We start from the raw sequence: 11,093 nt of genomic DNA, 5'->3' as shown, positions 1-11,093 counted from the left end.
TTTCAAGGTGATTTTTGCTTGCACTTTTGAGATTATAATTTAATTATGTTTCTTCCTTCTCTTTCCTTCCTCCAAGCCCTCCCATAAATCTCTCCCCATTCTCTTTCAAATTCATGGCCTTTTTTTCATTAATTGTTGGTGTACAAATATGTGTATATACATATGTATTTCTAAATATAACCTGCTGATGTCATATAATGTTACTTATATGTATGTTTCAGAGATGACTATTTGGCATTGGAAACAAATTGATTTTCTCTTCCATTTGGAGGACTATGTTACCTGCTCCAAGAAAAATACAAGATAATAAAGGAGAGGGGTAAAATAACAATATGGATATCTGCAAAAGCCACAAGGAATCATACTATTAGTTACCAAAAAACAAATAATTCCTATAATTCATTGTATGAATATAATATAGTTTTAACAAACTTTTCTCATGTTGACTAAGTCAAAGACTTCCTAACAGAACCCAAACACTAGACACAAAAAGTTCTCCTTTGTGTTGTCCAGGGAAATCTAAGAGACTCCCACCACATATAGCCTATTGATGTCATCCTTGGTTACCTGCTGCCAGACATGGGAGGTAAGTACTGAGAAATGAAGACACCATGCATTTCAGACACAAACCCCAGAGAGCCCAGAGCTGGAACTTATCCCAACGCCCCTTCCCTGAGGAGTAGCTTTTATGATACTAAAAGGCACCATACAAGCTTCCAAAGGAAGGAAGTAGCCAATGAGTGCAGTAGTGGTATACATACTTTGTGGTAACCAACAGCTCTCCAGTTGAATTTAAGACCCATTCAACAAGAGGGATGCAATGCCTGGTTCTGGAAACCTAGCTAACTATTAAGTGCAAATGAAATCATGGTTATCTACATAGAATAGTGTACAACTACTAATACACTAAAGTAGCCTAATCCCTAACAACAATCTATAAACATTTGTCCTTATACCCCAGAACTGTAACCTTCACCCCTTCTTTGAAAAAGAAGACTTCTCTTTGCAACAAACAGAAAATACTACAGAAAACTACAACCAATCAGAATGCCGGGTTTTGGAGCCCAGTCCCAATGGATACATCTATAAAACACTCCAATGTTCTTTTTTTTTAAAGTAATTTTATTAAATTATAAAAGTTTCCATTTCCGCCCCTCCTCCTACCACCCTCCCACTCCCCCCACTCCCTCTCCTCCTCCCTCTCCATCCCTAAGAGCAGTCAGGGTTTCCTGCCCAGTGGGAAGTTCAAGTTCCTCCCCCCCTCCCTCCAGGTCCAGGAAGGTGAGTGTCCAAACGGACTGGATCCGCAAAATCCAGTATATGCAGAGGAAACAAGTCCCAGTGCCATTGTCAATGGCTTTTCAGAAAGACTCCGGGCCAGCCAAATTCAGAGAATCCGGCCACATTCAGAGAATCTGGTTGGATTGCGTCCTCGTTCAGTCCCAGTCCAACTGTCCAATGTTCTTTTTAAAGATTTATTTATTTTTAATTATGTATGTCTATACATATGCATGAGTTTGCCTGAAGAAACAAGAAGAAGGTATTAGAGTCCCTGGAGTTAGATTTACATGTATTATTGGTATTAGGAATCCCTGAAAAAATCACACACTTTCTTAAGGGTTGAGCCATCTTCTCTCCTGCCTCACATTGAAGCATTACATTTCCATGTGTCTCTATTTCCTATATTATGCACATAAACAAACATAGTAACTACTGTATGCATATTCACAAACATAGTAACTATATTATGCATATATACAAGCATAGTGACTATACTATGCATATACAATAACATAGTAACTCTTACTTTCTCTTGTGTTTATTTCTATATATATTTATTTAGTAAATGAAATATGCAATATTTTAGTTCTCATTTTGGGTACATAAAGAAGATGATAGTTTTGGGGTTTTTAACCCTTTCTAGTAAGAGAAAAAAACAAAGCAAAATAGCAGACATTTTACAATTATCCAAAGATTGATATGCACAATTAACAATACATTTGTAGATACTGTGGGAGCTTGGTAATCTACATTAAGCTGAGAGTTCAAGGGTAGAAAGAAATTATCTTTGAAAGTTCTGGTAAATAGATCATTCTCAGACACAGAAACCAGCAAATTTTTGACCCCCTACAATTGTTTTTTCTTTGAAGATCTTGATAAAGTAGAATCCCAAGTTATTCAGTCAAACACTAATTTAGGTAAGGCTGAGTAAGTACTGAAAAATATGATTAATGGTCATAGTCATTCAATTTTATGTAAATAAAATCCACATAATTTGCTGAAATATGAAAAAAATGCTCCTATTACTTGAAAAGTCCTAAGAGAATAACTGATGCTTTCCAAACTTCCTTCCTGCACTGCAGCTGTAGACATATATAAGTTCTCTCCTGCCTTTTGTTGACATTTATGTCACAGGCTTCACATCTGTTGAGCCGACCTCACAAACACATACACCAACATCTTGCAGTAAGTTGACTGATATAGTTCCACTTTTGTTTCTGTGCATCAGGGTGAACACTGACACACAAGACTGGTTGCTGGCTGTTTGTGTGCACTAGCACTGTTCTGAGTACTAGAAATATGCCATCATTACTTCTACTATATTGAAAAGAAAATCAAGATGCAACCAGATGCTACCCACAGCTACCTACCCCATCATGGTAAGAAGACAGCTTAGGAAGATGAGTTGCAGAGCTGAAAAAAAGCAGTAGAGTAAGCGGTAGGATGGAAAACAGGATGACTTAGAAGACAGCCATAGAACAAATCACATAGACCTAGTTAGCTTTACAGAACAGTGCGATTTTAATACTACTAGATGGGGAAAGAGGATTGCTGACTTCCTTTATTGTCCGTTTGGTTTTGTGAAAAATGGATTTTACTTCATGCAATATGTTCTGATTACAGTTTCCCCTCCACCCTACCCCCTCCCCACCCACCCAAATCCACACCCTTCCTTTCTCTCTCTTCTTAAAAAGCAAATAGCTGTCTAAAAATTAATAATAATGATGATGATGATGCAATAAAATAACAAAAGCAAACAAGAATAGGGTGAAACAAACAAATAGAAAAAAAAGAGCCACAGGAAAAAACACACAAAACACATGCAGACACAGAGAGACATTCACCTTAACTTCTTTTCCTCAGAGATGCATTATCTGGTTCAGCTTTCAAGAGATCAAACCAGTTGTTGGACAGGATAGTGGAGCAGAGGAGTACAGAGAGACCAGTTGAATTTCACTGCACCAGCTCAAACAGAAGGATGTAGTGCTAGATTTCCATCAGAAAATGTGCACAAAAGTGCATATTTCAGACTATTTTTTTTTAAATTTGAGGTACATGAGAAAGACAAAGAACGGACAGCCCTTTGAAGGGCTGACTAATAATATGGCAGCTTGTGTAAAATAAATCATTTTAGCATTTGACATAATTGCAGGTGTCTGGGAATTACAAGCTGAGACACACAGTGAGAAGCTTATTGGTTTGGTATGGAGACACACATTTGGGGATGTATAAAAAGCATGTGATACATATATGCAAGTGACATCTTTGAAAAGGTAAGTGCAAGGTATGATGCTAAATGCCTTTAATACCAGTATTCAAGAGGAAGAGACAGGTGGATATCTATGAATCTGAGGCCAGTTTGTCTACATAGCTAGTTCCAGGACAGCCAGGGATGTATGTGACACTTTATTTTATCAATAGGGGGCATAGGCATAAAGCAGGTAAGCAGGTACACAATCAGGGAGGGAGGGAGAGGGAAAGAAAAAGAGGGAGAGAGGAAGAAAGGAGGGAGGACTTTTGGGTGCTTCCCTCCTTTGGAAGTTTGCATGACTCTTTCTGGTACCATGAAATTTAATCCTTAAGGGGCACCTTTCAGGTACTATCCAGTTCAGGTCCTCTGGGCTCCATTTCTGAAGTGCATGGGGTCCTCAGCAATAGGGACCTCCCTTCCACTTCTGGTGGTAACCAAGAGCATTAGCAGTAGCCTGTAATGTTTTGGAGTTTCTTCTAAAACCCAAATAACTTCAAAGAAAGCTTCTCATACCTGGTGTTGGTGGCTTTGTTAGATCCCCTATGAATCATTATTTTATTTACACATTCATATATGTGTATAAGTATATATATATATGTATATTCATATATATTAGGATAATTCACAGTATCAGTTTCAGTCTCATCTGTTTTGTGTTGTAGCTTTTCTTATTTTCTTTCCTAGCATCAGTTTCATTACACTGCTGACTTAAAATACATGCTCCCTGCTGTAATTCTGATAGTTTAAAACATTTTCATATGCTATTATATCATGATATTCATATGTAATCAATGATAATATATACATGACTTAGAAAAGTTGAATATTTAATTTATTCAATATTATAAACAGCAGAATGATAAAGTGAAAAAATAAAAATTGCTCACGTCAAACTTAATAGTGATGAAAATTAGATACTAAAACAGTGAAATACATATTTTGCTTGCTAGAGAAACAATTATAAGATACTAATACTGGGTTGAGTATAGCTACACAGATACACTCACACCCGAGAGAATGAGAAACTGTGAGCGGCTATTCCCTTAATACAAAGAATGATTTTCCATTCCAGAACAGCTATCACTTGCCAATAGTTCTTCAGTAAGGGGTCGGGCCTCAAATTTACCTCCTATTTACCGTCTGAGGGCACAAACCCATGCCTGTGACAGAGTCATAGGAAACTTCTTCACAATACAGCCAAATGGATTCAGACTGTCAAAGAAGAACTAATGTCAATAATCTTCAAATTATTCTGTAAAACAGAAACCGGAGGACGATTTCCTAATCCTTTTTATGAACCCACTGTAAGCCAGATACCAAAACCACACAAAGACTCAACAAAATGAAATTATAAAAATGAAATTATAAAAACCAATATACTTTATAAAAGTCTACATAAAATACTTGCAAACTGAATGCAAGAATACATCAAAAAAGATCACCCACCATGATCATGCTGACTTTATCCCAGAGAGTCAGGGATGGTTGAACATACATAAATCAATAACTGCAATCCATCACACATAAGCAGACTAAAAGACAAAAACAACATAATCAACTCATTAGATACAGAAAAAAGCTTTTGGCAAAATCCAGCATCCCATCATGATGAAAATCCTGGGGAGACTAGGGATGAAAGGGACATACCTCAACATAATAAAGGCAAGACTACAGCCAATGCCATCATATACAAACAAATACTCATATAATTTTTACTAAGATATGAAACAACCCCAACATGTCTATTCTCTTTTCCTATTCAATATATTCAATACGGCTCTTGAGGTCTTAGCGAGAGGGATAAGACAACCGAGGAGATTAGGGGCATGAAAATAGGAAGGGAAGAATTCGAAGCATCCTTCCTTGTAGGTGGTATGATTTTATACATAAAAGTCTCCACCATGAGACGGCTGCAGCCAATAAACACTGTCAAAAAAGCAGTGGGATACAAAACTAACACGCAAAGTTCAGCAGCCTTCCTGGGTGGGAGTGCAAACTTGTACGGTCACTGTGGAACTCAGTGTGGTCGTTTCTCAGGAAGCTGGGAATAGATCTACCTCAAGATCTGGTTATACCAGTCTTGGATACATATCCAAAGGACTCCATATTTTACTTCAGAGATTCTTGCCCACACATGTTCATTGCCTCTCTATGTATAACAGCCATAAATTGGTAAAAGCCTAGATATCTGTTGACTGATGAATAGATAGTGAAGATGTGGTTTATTTACACAATGGAATATTATCCATCTGCAGAGAAACATGACATTATAAAATATACAAGTAATGGGCTGCAGAGATGGCTCAGTGGTTAAGAGAACTGGCTGCTCTTCCAGAGGTCATGAGTTCAGTTCCCAGCAACCACATGGTGGCTCACAACCATCTGTAATGAGATCTGGCACTCTCTTCTGGCATGTGGGCATACATGGAGACAGAATGTTATATACATAATAAATAAATAAATCTTTAAAAAAAAAAGGAGGGTGGGGACTGGTGCTGCGGGAGTACCTTCCACTGCTTCAGCCAATAGCCGCTGAAATACCAGCTCACTGGGGCGTGGTATATTTCTCTTTAAAAGAAGAGCAGCAAGCCTCGGCTCGGCTCTCTTGGTTCCAGCTCCTGCTCCAGCGACTAGGCTCCCTTCCTGATGGTTTATGGTGTATGTAAGTTTTACCCCCCAAAATAAATACCTCTTTAAAACATAACTGGTGTGGGATTGATTCGCCATTAGACTGCAGAGATGGCTCAGAGGTTAAGAGCACTGGCTGCTCTTCCAGAGGTCCTGAGTTCAGTTCTCAACATCCCCATGGTGGTTCAAAACCATTCACAATGATATATGGTGCCCTCTTCTGGCCTGAAGGTGTACATGCATGCATACAGAACACTATACATAATAAATAAATCTTTATGAAATGCACAAGTAAATAGAAGGAGCTAGAAACAATCATCCTGAATGAGGTAACCCAGACCCAAAAATACAAACATTGCCTGTTTTCTCTTATATGTTGCTGCTAGCTTTTAAGCTTTAGGTATGTAGATTTAATATCCACAGAGGCCAGGTGACCAAGGGGAGGAGAAAATCTTCCAAGAAAGGAAAAATAGAATATAGTGTTATAAATAGGTAAAGTGGAAACTATAGCTGAAGGTTAAAGGGGAGATAATGGGAAGGTAGGATAAAGGAATATGGGAAGCTAACCTTACAGGTCTTTTGAAAAGTCACATGGGAAGCTTCCTAAAATATATACATAAATGAAAGAAAATTAAATTGAGTCGCCATACAATGGGGGAGAGGACAGTGCCCTAACTAGACATCTTATGACTTTATAATTATAATTTTACCAAATACATGCTGACACTACTTTTTGAAAGTGTTTATAATAAAAATATGTATATGAATGATTGAAGTAAAAGGCAATTGAAGGATAAGGAAGACTGTGCCCCAGCCTTGCCATCAGCCACATATATCACCTTATCTATTATCAAATTTTCTTTGAGTTTGTATTCTAATGGTTACATTGTTACAAATGTACATATCATAGAACAAAAGTTGAAAGGGAAAGAATCCATTCCAAACAATAGAATTGAATCTGTCTTGAATCAGAAGTCAAAGTCGGTGCCCTTTGTGTTCTTATATTAATATAGATCAATCCAAGTGAGTCGGCATGGCCTCTTAGTGGCAAGTACTGAATAATGCACCCAAATACTCTACGGAATATCTCAGGTGAATTCAACATCAGTAAAATTCCTTCATCACTGATTCCCTGAAAGGTGAACCAAACTTGGGTAAGCAAAATGAAAGCCTGGGCACACACGGTGATTTCACAATGCTCTTACGGTTTTTAATATCCTTCATGATGATCAAAACAATTGTGTTTATGACCAATAGAGATTGCTCACTTTGAAAAAAGAAAAATGGTGTGATTACATGGATAGAGCTAGTCAGTATATCGTCTTTAATTGAATTATATGGTGACCTTCTATAAAGCTGCCTTTAGGATTATATATTACCTGAAGAAAGTATATGTGTCTCTGTACATCTGAGATTCTAAGTAATAATATCCTTCATCTGTATAAATTTAATTGTTCTGATTTTTGACTGCCTAAAGATAAGATCTGTAAATCTGGTAGAAAACAAGCTTATCTACAATTTGATATTTGTTTTTTAAAAACACTTACCTCTTTTTGAAATGTGACTTTTATGAGCCAAAAAAACAAACATTTTAATATATTGGAATAATACAATTGGTATATACAGTTGGTATATAATTGATATTATTTTATTTATCCTTTCATTCAGAAAAGAAAATGTTATAGGAGCCTTTACTATGTATAAGCATTGGGCACAGTGGAAATTCACAGCCTCCATGACCTCTGCTTTTGTGAGAGTCTCATCAATAGCATCAGAATGTGCTTCTCCTGCACTGGGAAGGAATTTCCCCCATCCTACTATGAGTAACAATTTTAATGATAGTTCTTCATGTTATTTGTGCAGCTCATCACCAGAGTTGAACAAAAAACCATGGCTCCTCTCATCCTCCAAGCAGAAATTAGTGCACTGGATTTCCCCAGTGTTGCAAACCTACAGCTCTCATCTGAAAAGAAATAGATAAAAGTCTAGAGGATTTTATTTCTGGGGAAATCTAGCAGAGAAAGACCAGTGAAATCAAGGACATGTGCATAGCAGAGGACAAAATCGGGCTTCGCGGCTGTCCCTGTGGTCTGTTCATCAGAGTTCTGCTCTGAAAATGCCCATGCACCCAGGAATTCCACAATTAAGTCATTCTTCACTGTTTTCATTTTCTTATCTTCCGTCAGCCTGAGTGTCTATTCTAATCCCATGGGGCTGTGTTTGTCAAAAAGATAAGCTACGCTGTCATTCAGAAGAAGAGGAGATATTGGTTTTAAAAATAATAAAGTAATAAATTTAAGGAAGTGTTTTCTTTCCTCAAAAAGGAGTATTATCCAAACATTGTTGAAGTATACATATGCATTGCTATAACCAAAAGGAAGACGTGTATATTAGCTTTCTGCTGACCTCGTAAACATTTCCCTTTTTTTTTTTGCTTTTTAACTTTTATATTTATTCATTTTTGTGTCTTTCACATCATGCCTCCTGATCCCACCCATTTCCCTCCTCCAACTCCAGGATAAAACAAAATAAAATTTAAGAGAAAAAAAGAGGAGGAGAAATGGAAAATCTCGTCATGAAGTGGCCGTGTAACACGCCATGCAGTAACTCCTTTGTCCACATATTTTTACATGCAGGCAGGCGTTCATCGTGGTTTGAGGTCCCTGGTCTCTGCTACATCATTGATACTGGATCCTCATCGGAATGCTTGCTGGACAGTCTGTTGCTGCCCTGTGCCATGACAGAACCACCCAAACATTCACCCCATCTATTCAATGCATTAGAACTCATCCTTTGGTAATGCAACAAACACACAAAGTGTTTCTACATGGCCTTCTTTCAAACTTCAGATGTATGTATGTTCTACACTACTTAGGTTAAAAAAAAAAAAAACACCAAAAATCAAAGCCTACATATCCAAATAAAGGATAGGTTGTATAAATGACAAGTAGAAAACTGTGTTCCTCGTTTATTTCAAAGACTCGTCTGCACGAAAGGTACAGCTGCTCAGGAACAAATGCCATTTAAAGTCCTTCTACTGAAAGTTTAAGTGCAAATTTAAGCAAGCATGAGAGTTTCAACAGGTGACTGCCTACGCACCAAACCCAAACACTGACTCTTCAAATAAACCCTTCCTTAAGCTCATATTCTGGGGTATAAAATAGCTCTACCCATATCTTTAACTACCAGACCCAGGAAGAAATAAAACACACTATGAGGCCATGTAATGTTTCAGTCCTATCTTACAGTTTTAAGAAAAAGGAACCCAGTTACATAGATTGTTCTACATCTTTGCTCCTGGTACAGAAAGCAAGTTAGAAATGCCCAGCAATAAGGACTCAGTGTGATGATTTCATTGTCAGCCATGAGTTTTTTGAGCCTTCTAAAATACTAATGAATGATTTGTCTATGATTTTTAATTTTATTCATATATCTTGCTGCTAATTTTTGGATGGTTTTCCTTAATTACTTTCCCTAGAGACGTCTAGCTTACTGCCCCCAATCTCTCTAACTGCAGTAGAGTTTCTACAGATTCCTTCAAGAAACCTTTTTGAGGATACATTAAGTTAAATTTAAACAACAAAAATACATCATTTGGTAAAAAGAAATAGCTTAATTTCATTCTGCTACTAGTGGATCATTTATTTCAAATGTATCATGAGAACAGTTACTGCCAATCAGAAATTATTCCCAATAATGGAACATGCAGAATGCATAGAAATAAAAATCGGTAATAATTCCCAAGCATTGGTTACACAATATATTCATACTTCTTCTAATATAACAGAGAGTCTGATAACTAGCAAAAGTGAGTGGTTGAAATTTCATTAGATTTTACTCCTGCTCAAAAATGAGCTGCTGGTAGGTTAGGGTCATAATGCAAGGAGCGTTTAGAGTTAGGAGTTGAATCCTTGTGAGCTAAGATACAGCAAAGCACAAGAAATCAATCCCATTTCCTAGAAATTCTGCAGTCAATAAGAACAAAATAACAGGTCAAACAAAAGACAGTCAGGACAACTCACATGAGGCACACAGCAACTTTATCAGACAGATAGCCCACAGTGTCAGTCTGGGTATTAGTATAGAGGTTAATTCTGTCTATGGTTAAAAAATAAATAAAAAGAGGTTAAACAGGGCAAATGATAACCACTCTCCAATGGAAGACCATAAATTCATGAAGAGACAGTAGCAGAAACTGAGGTTTATGAGTGAAAAAAAACAAGAGAACAGAAGTTAGGTGGTTAGGGGAAGGGATAGAACTGGGAGAAGTTATGGGAAGGAGTAAATAAGATCAAAACTCACTGTACGAAATTCTTCCAGAACTAATAAAATTTATAATAGCGTATATTTTGAAGAGTTTTAAAATGCCCAAATTCTTTCCATTTGCAGTTCATAACCAAAGTGTCCTTAAGTGTTTTTCAGCAGCAGCGTCTTCTGTGCCATCGGCTCTCCAATACGAGAGAAGAAAGCTTCTTAGGCCAATACTCTTTGATTTCATTTTCTTAGGACTTTGAGACTTGCGATACTCAAAAATCTTACTAATCTACAAACTTTCCATTCACATCTAGCTCTGACTAAACAAGGAAATACATGCAACCGAAAGATTTCTTCATAAAATTTCAGGGAGCTTTTAGTTACAGTAAATTGAAGAATGCAGGAACTATGTAATAGAAAATAATCTAACACTGGTGTAGAAGCGGAGAATTAACCAGAATAAAGATAGCCTTTGTCTGGGCTAGTCTCTACTTCTTCGGGTTTTAAATATTCTCTAGGACATGAAAATAGCTTTCATAAGAATGAGTTGTTTCTGAATGCATTCAAATCCACGGGAGCAGCTCAACAGAGTGGTAACTTCAGATTTGGCTCCAGAGGATATGCCTTTTAAGTCTCTGTGGCTTTGGATAATTTACCTAAATTCCCAGAGTTTAGATTT

This window comes from Myodes glareolus, chromosome 1 (genome assembly GCF_982192425.1).
Source record: "Myodes glareolus chromosome 1, mMyoGla1.1, whole genome shotgun sequence".
NCBI lineage: Eukaryota > Metazoa > Chordata > Mammalia > Rodentia > Cricetidae > Myodes > Myodes glareolus.
This window is presented reverse-complemented; position numbering follows the sequence as displayed.